Below are 9,657 nucleotides of genomic sequence, written 5' to 3' on the forward strand. Positions count from 1 at the left end.
CGTCAATACTACTTAAGTTCTTTAATCACTATGAGTTCTTGCTTTTAAAGTAAATATAGTTATCACTCTCGAAGGAATTAAATCAAGATGATAGACCGTTTAGTTGTTCATTTAAAGGGTATAGATGGCGGTGTTTCTGAAACTATTTTTTGAAGGTCAAAACGGAGCTTCAAAATCGATATAAGTGACGTGTTTTTCGATGGATATAAAGGAAAACAATGAAAATATATCTGTGAAAATATATATATATATATTGTTTGAACCCCACTTTGAGACAAATATATAAGGTCGGTGTGTCTGTAATCCGTGTCATGAGATTTAGCTACTTTTTATCGCCTTCATGACTGCACCTATTGTCCGATTTCGTCTCATCCACTTCAATCAGTGTTTTGTCGGCGTAAACTGGAAGTAGGCGCTCCTATGAAAGTAAAGCGGTCAAATAAACGTTAATGTATTGTCATAATTCCCAGTATGTAGACACACATTTATCGACAAACAATCGAAACAAACTTTAATATTTCCATTGTGTGGATGTAGATAGTGTAATGAGCCAGGTGCTTGGGACTTCCGTTCCAGTTTGTGGCCGTTATTGTCCTCTAAGTCAGCAGTTGGCCGTTCCCGTCAATTGTAAAGTTGTCCATATGAAAGGCGTCAAGTATTTACAATTAACAATTTATATCAAAAGCGTCGATTTCTTAAGGGCATAAACATTGTGATATTCTAATCAAGAGCAGTTACTCTTCAAACGGATGTTATTGCTCTCTGTAGTTCATTCTACAGGGACATTAATCAGCATGACGTAAAACGTAATTGTAGCAGCATCCCTTTGTTGTATAGTGTTCCGTTGTATCGTCGTCAAGGTTATAACACTAACGGTCTACTCTAACGATGATAATAAAACTATTTAAACATATTTGTTTTGCAGCAAAATATTGTGATGTAGCATATTGATTTGAAAGGATCAATATATATTGTCGTAAAATGTTGACGCATGTCTGTCGCTGCGGTTGTTTAGACGTAAGTACTTAATGGACTCGTTCAGGGATCACAATGAACACAGGAAAATTAAGACAGAGATAAAAATGACCACTTACTGTACCTGATTAACTGACATGCCGAATCATGAGTTATGTATCCCTTTTTGATCAGACAGTGTAGCAGCAATCGATGTGGGATTTTCTTCCATTCTAAAGAATATGTCCTTAGTTGGAATAAAAAGATGGCAGAATTTATCAAATCTGTGTTTTTCTCGTAATGCTTTAATACTTATCTAAACAATACGCATAAATAGCAAACATAATACCACAAAGCATGTAATATTAGCCAAACAACAATGGTTTTGTAACTCAAAAACAATGTAATATTAGCCTAACAAACATGTTTTTGTAACCTACAAATAATGTAATATTACCCTAATATCTGTGTTATAGTAACACACAAACAATGTAATATTACACTTACAACTATATGTTATAGTAACACACAATGTAACATTACCCTAACCACTATGTTATAGTAACACACAATGTAATATTACCCTTACAACTATGTTATAGTAACACACAATGTAATAATACCCTAACCACTATGTTATAGTGACACACAAACAATGTGATATTACCCTAACATCTATGTTATAGTAACACACAATGTAATATTACACTAACATCTATATTATAGTAACACACAATGTAATATTACCCTAACCACTATGTTATAGTAACACACAATGTAATATTACCCTTACAACTATGTTATAGTAACACACAATGTAATATTACCCTAACCACTATGTTATAGTGACACACAAACAATGTGATATTACCCTAACCACTATGTTATAGTAACACACAATGTAACATTACCCTAACCACTATGTTATAGTAACACAACAATGTAATATTACACTAACATCAATGTTATAGTGACACACAAACAATGTAATATTACCCTAACCACTATGTTATAGTAACACACAAACAATGTAATATTACCCTAACCACTATGTTATAGTAACACACAATGTAATATTACACTAACCACTATGCTATAGTAACACACAAACAATGTAATATTACCATAACCTCTATGTTATAGTAACACACAATGCAATATTACCCTAACATCTGTGTTATAGTAACACACAAACAATGTAATATTATACTGACCACTATGATATAGTAACACACAAACAATGTAATATTACCCTAACAACTATGTTATAGTAACACAATGTAATAATACCCTAACATCTATGTTATAGTAACACACAAACAATGTAATATTACCCTAACCACTATGTTATAGTAACACACAAACAATGTAATATTACTCTAACATCTATGTTATAGTAACACACAATGTAATATTACACTAACATATATATTATAGTAACACACAAACAATGTAATATTACACTAACAACTATGTTATAGTAACACACAAACAATGTAATATTACATTAACCACTATGTTATAGTAACACAAAATGTAATATTACCCTTACAACTATGTTATAGTAACACACAATGTAATATTACACTAACAACTATGTTATAGTAACACACAAACAATGTAATATTACACTAACAACTATGTTATAGTAACACACAATGTAATATTACCCTTACAACTATGTTATAGTAACACACAAACAATGTAATATTACCCTTACAACTGTGTTATAGTAACACACAAACAATGTAATATTACCCTAACCACTATGTTATAGTAACACACCATGTAATATTACCCTTACAACTATGTTATAGTAACACACAAACAATGTAATATTACCCTTACAACTGTGTTATAGTAACACACAAACAATGTAATATTACATTAACCACTATGTTATAGTAACACACAATGTAATATTACCCTTACAACTATCTTATAGTAACACACAAACAATGCAATATTACACTAACAACTATGTTATAGTAACACACAAACAATGTAATATTACCCTTACAACTGTGTTATAGTAACACACAAACAATGTAATATTACATTAACCAATATGTTATAGTAACACACAATGTAATATTACCCTTACAACTATGTTATAGTAAAACACAAACAATGTAATATCACCCTAACATCTATGTTATAGTAACACACAAACAATGTAATATTACCCTTACAACTGTGTTATAGTAACACACAAACAATGTAATATTACCCTAATCACTATGTTATAGTAACACACAATGTAATATTACCCTTACAACTATGTTATAGTAACACACAAACAATGTAATATTACCCTTACAACTGTGTTATAGTAACACACAAACAATGTAATATTACATTAACCACTATGTTATAGTAACACACAATGTAATATTACCCTTACAACTATGTTATAGTAACACACAAACAATGTAATATTACACTAACAACTATGTTATAGTAACACACAAACAATGTAATATTACACTAACAACTATGTTATAGTAACACACAAACAATGTAATATTACACTAACAACTATGTTATAGTAACACACAATGCAATATTACCCTAACATCTATGTTATAGTAACACACAAACAATGTAATATTACCCGAACAACTATGTTATAGTAACACACAAACAATGTAATATTACCCTAACCACTATGTTATAGTAACACACAAACAATGTAATATTACCCTAACCACTATGTTATAGGAACACACAATGTAATATTACCCTTACAACTATGTTATAGTAACACACAAACAATGTAATATTACCCTTACAACTGTGTTATAGTAACACACAAACAATGTAATATTACATTAACCACTATGTTATAGTAACACACGATATAATATTATTCTTACAACTATGTTATAGTAACACACAATGTAATATTACCCTTACAACTGTGTTATAGTAACACACAATGTAATAATACCCTTACAACTATGTTATAGTAACACACAATGTAATATTACTCTTACAACTATGTTATAGTAACACACAAACAATGTAATATTACACTAACCACTATGTTATAGTAACACACAATGTAATATTACCCTTACAACTATGTTAAAGTAACACACAAACAATGTAATATTACCCTTACAACTGTGTTATAGTAACACACAATGTAATATTACCTTTACAGCTATGTTATAGTAACACACAATGTAATATTACCCTTACAACTGTGTTATAGTAACACACAAACAATGTAATATTACCCTTACAACTATGTTATAGTAACATACAAACAATGTAATATTACATTAACCACTATGTTATAGTAACACACAATGTAATATTACCCTTACAACTATGTTATAGTAACACACAAACAATGTAATATTACCCTAACATCTATGTTATAGTAACAAACAATGTAATATTACCCTAACCACTATGTTATAGTAACAAACAATGTAATATTACCCTTACAACTATGTTATAGTAACACACAAACAATGTAATATTACCCTTACAACTGTGTTATAGTAACACACAAACAATGTAATATTACATTAACCACTATGTTATAGTAACACACAATGTAATATTACCCTTACAACTATGTTATAGTAACACACAATGTAATATTACACTAACAACTATGTTATAGTAACACACAAACAATGTAATATTACCCTAACAACTATGTTATAGTAACACACAATGTAATATTACCCTTACAACTATGTTATAGTAACACACAAACAATGTAATATTACCCTTACAACTGTGTTATAGTAACACACAAACAATGTAATATTACCCGAACAACTATGTTATAGTAACACACCATGTAATATTACCCTTACAACTATGTTATAGTAACACACAAACAATGTAATATTACCCTTACAACTGTGTTATAGTAACACACAAACAATGTAATATTACATTAACCACTATGTTATAGTAACACACAATGTAATATTACCCTTACAACTATCTTATAGTAACACACAAACAATGTAATATACCTAACCTATGTTTAGAACCCAAAAATTAAAACTACCCTTTCAACTGTGTTTTTTAGTAACACCAAACATGTAATATTACTTAACCCAATATGTTTAGTAACACACCCTGAATATTACCCTTTTCAACTATGTTATATTAAAACACAACATGTTTAAAATTACCTAAAACTTTTATAGTAACACACAAACAATGTAATATTACCCTTACAACTTGTTATAGTAAAACAAACAAGTAATATTACCCTAAACCACTATGTTATAGTAACACACAATGTAATATTACCCTTACAACTATGTTATAGTAACACACACAAACCCTGTAATTTACCCTTCACTGTGTTTAGTAACACAAAAAACAATTATATTACATTACCACTATGTTATAGTAACACACATGTAATATTTAAACCTTACAAATATGTGATAGTAAAAACACAAACAATGTAATTACATAACAACTATGTTATAGTAACACAAAACAATTAATATTAACCCTTACAACTAGTGTTATAGTAACACACAAACAATGTAATATTACACTAACAACTATGTTATAGTAACACACAATGTAATATTACCCTAACAATCTATGTTATAGTAACACACAAACAATGTAATATTACCCGAACAACTGTGTTATAGTAACACACAAACAATGTAATATTACCATAACCACTATGTTATAGTAACACACAACAATGTAATATTACCCTTAACCACTATGTTATAGTAACACACAATGTAATATTACACTACAACTATGTTATAGTAACACACAAACAATGTAATATTACACTAACAACTGTGTTATAGTAACACACAAACAATGTAATATTACATTAACACTATGTTATAGTAACACACGATATCAATATTATCCTTACAATCTATGTTATAGTAACACACACAATGTAATATTACCCTACAACTATGTTATAGTACACACAAACAATGTATAATTACCCTACAACTATGTTATAGTAACACACAATGTAATATTACTCTTACAACTATGTTATAGTAACACACAAACAATGTAATATTACACTAACCACTATGTTATAGTAACACACAATGTAATATTACCCTTACAACTATGTTATAGTAACACACAAACAATGTAATATTACCCTTACAACTGTGTTATAGTAACAACAAACAATGTAATATTACCTTAACAGCTATGTTATAGTAACACACAATGTAATATTACCCTTACAACTATGTTATAGTAACACACAAACAATGTAATATTACCCTTAACAACTATGTTATAGTAACACACAATGTAATATTACATTAACCACTATGTTATAGTAACACACAATGTAATATTACCCTTACAACTATGTTATAGTAACACACAAACAATGTAATATTACCCTAACATCTATGTTATAGTAACAAACAATGTAATATTACCCTAACATCTATGTTATAGTAACAAACAATGTAATATTACCCTTACAACTATGTTATAGTAACACACAAACAATGTAATATTACCCTTACAACTGTGTTATAGTAACACACAAACAATGTAATATTACACTAACCACTATGTTTATAGTAACACACAATGTATATTATTAACACTATACAACATGTTATAGTAACACCAAACAATGTAATATTACCCTTACCACTAGTGTTATAGTAACACACAAACATGTAATATTACCATTAACCAGCTAGGTTATAAAGTACACACAATGTAATATTACCCTTACAACTGTGTTATAGTAACCACAAACAATGTAATATTACCCTTACACACTAGTGTTATAGTACATACGAAACAATGTAATATTACATTAACCACTATGGTGATAGTAACACACAATGTAATATTAACCCTTACAACTATGTTATAGTAACCACAACAAACAATGTAATATTAACACTAACTACTATGTTATAGTAACACACAAACATGTAATATTACACTAACAATCTATGTTATATAACACACATGTACTATTACCCCTAAAACTATGTTTTTATAACCACACAACAAAGAAAATTACCACCCTTTTAAAAACATTTCCTTAATATATACACACAAACAATGTAATATTACCCTAAACTTGTTTAAGTAACCCACAAAATGTATATTACCCCCACCACTATGTTATAGTAACACACAATGTAATATTACCCTACCACTATGTTATGTAACACACAAAATGTAAATTACCTAACAACATGTTATAGTAAACACAACAAAGTAAATTACACTAACAACATGTTATAGTAACACCAACAATGTAATATTACCTAACCACTATGTTATAGTAACACACAATGTAATATTAAACCCCAAAACTATGTTATATAACACACAATGTAATATTACCTAACCACTAGTTATAGTAACAAAACAATGTAAATTACCCTACACTATGTTAATAACACACAACAATGATATTACCCTAACACTATGTTATAGTAACACACATGTAATATTACCCTTACAACTATTTTATAGTAACACACAAACAATGTAATATTACACTAACAACTATGTTATAGTAACACACAAACAATGTAATATTACCTAACACTATTTATAGTAACACACAAACAATGTAATATTACCTAACCATATGTTATAGTAACACACAATGCAATATTACCCTAACATCATGTTATAGTACACACACAATGTAATATTACCGAACAACTATGTTATAGTAACACACAAAAACAATGTAATATTACCCGAACGCACTATGTTATAGTACACACAAACATGTAATATTACCCTAACCACTATGTTATAGGAACACACAATGTAATATTACCCTTACAACTATGTATATGTAACACACAAACAATGTAATATTACCCTTACAACTGTGTTATAGTAACACCAAACAATGTAATAGTACATTAACCACTATGTTAGTAGTAACACACGATATAATATTATCTACAACTATGTTATAGTAACAACAACATGTAAATTACCCCTAACCAAATATGTTTAGTAACACCACAATGTATATTACCTAAAAACTATGTTATAGTCACACAACAATGTAATATTACCCTAAAAACTTGTTATAGTAACACACAAACATGTAAAATTACCTAACCACTATGTTATAGTAACAACAATGTAATATTACCCTTACAACCTATGTTTTTAGTAACACACAACATGTAATATTACCCTTAAAAAACTTGTTATAGAACACACATGTAAAAACCCCTTTTCACCTATTTATGTAACAAAACAATGTAATATTACCCTTACAACTTGATGTTTTATTTTAACACACAAAACACAGTAATATTACCTTCAAACTATGTTATAGTAACAACACATGTAAAATTACTTAACAAATTGTTTAGTAACACACAATGTAATAAATTTCCCTTAAACTATGTTTATGTAACACAATGTAATATTACCCTACACTATGTTTAGTAACACACAATGTAATATTACCCTACCACCTATGTTATAGTAACAACAAAATTAATATTACCCTTAACACTATTTATAGTAACACAAAACAATGTAATATTACCCTTACACGTGTTAAGTAACACCAAACAAAGTAATATTTCTTACACTATGTTATAGTAACACACAATGTAATATTAAACCCCTTTCCAAATATGTTATAGTAACACACACCATGTAATATTAACTTAAAAACTATTTATAGTAACACACAAACAATGTAATATTACACTTAACAAATAGTTATAGTAAACACACAATGTAATATTACCTTACAACTAGTTATAGAAACACAAATGTAATATTACCCCAACACTATGTTATAGTAAACACCACTGTAAATTACCCTAACAACTATGTTATAGTAACACCAACCCCTGTAATATTACCCTAACACTATGTTATAGTAACACACAAACAAAGTAATTACCCTTAACACTATGTTATGTAAACACACAATTAAAATTACCCTTACCACTATGTTTATAACACACAATGTAATATTCCCTTACAACTATGGTTATAGTAACCCACAAAAATTAATTTTTTACCACACTAAATAACAACTATGTTATAGTAACACCAAAAATGTAATATTACCCTTACACAAATAAATTTTTAGTAACACACAAAAAATGTAATAATACCTTTCAACTATGTTATAGTAAAACACAAAGTAATATTACCCTTAACACTATGTTATGTAACACACAAACAATGTAATATTACCCAACAAATATGTTATAGTACACACACAAAAGTAATATTACCCTAACCACTATGTTATATAAACACAAACCAAAGTAATATTACACCCAACCACTATGTTATGTAAACACACATGTAATATTACCCTTAACACTATGTTATAGTAACACACACAATGTAATATTACCCACAAAATTGGGTTTTGTAAAACACAAACAATGTAATATTACCTAACCACTATGTTTTTAGTACACACAAACAATTTATTACTAACCAACTATGTTATAGTAACACACAATGTAATATTACCTTACAACTGATGTTATAGTAACACACAAACAATGTAATATTACCCTTACAACTGTGTTATAGTAACACACAATGTAATATTACCCTTACAGCTATGTTATAGTAAACCACACAATGTAATATTACCCTTACAACTGTGTTATAGTAACAACAAAACATGTAATAGATTACCCTTACAACTATGTATAGTAACATACAAACAATGTAATATTA

This window comes from Pecten maximus, chromosome 2, assembly GCF_902652985.1.
Source record: "Pecten maximus chromosome 2, xPecMax1.1, whole genome shotgun sequence".
In the NCBI taxonomy this organism is placed as follows: domain Eukaryota; kingdom Metazoa; phylum Mollusca; class Bivalvia; order Pectinida; family Pectinidae; genus Pecten; species Pecten maximus.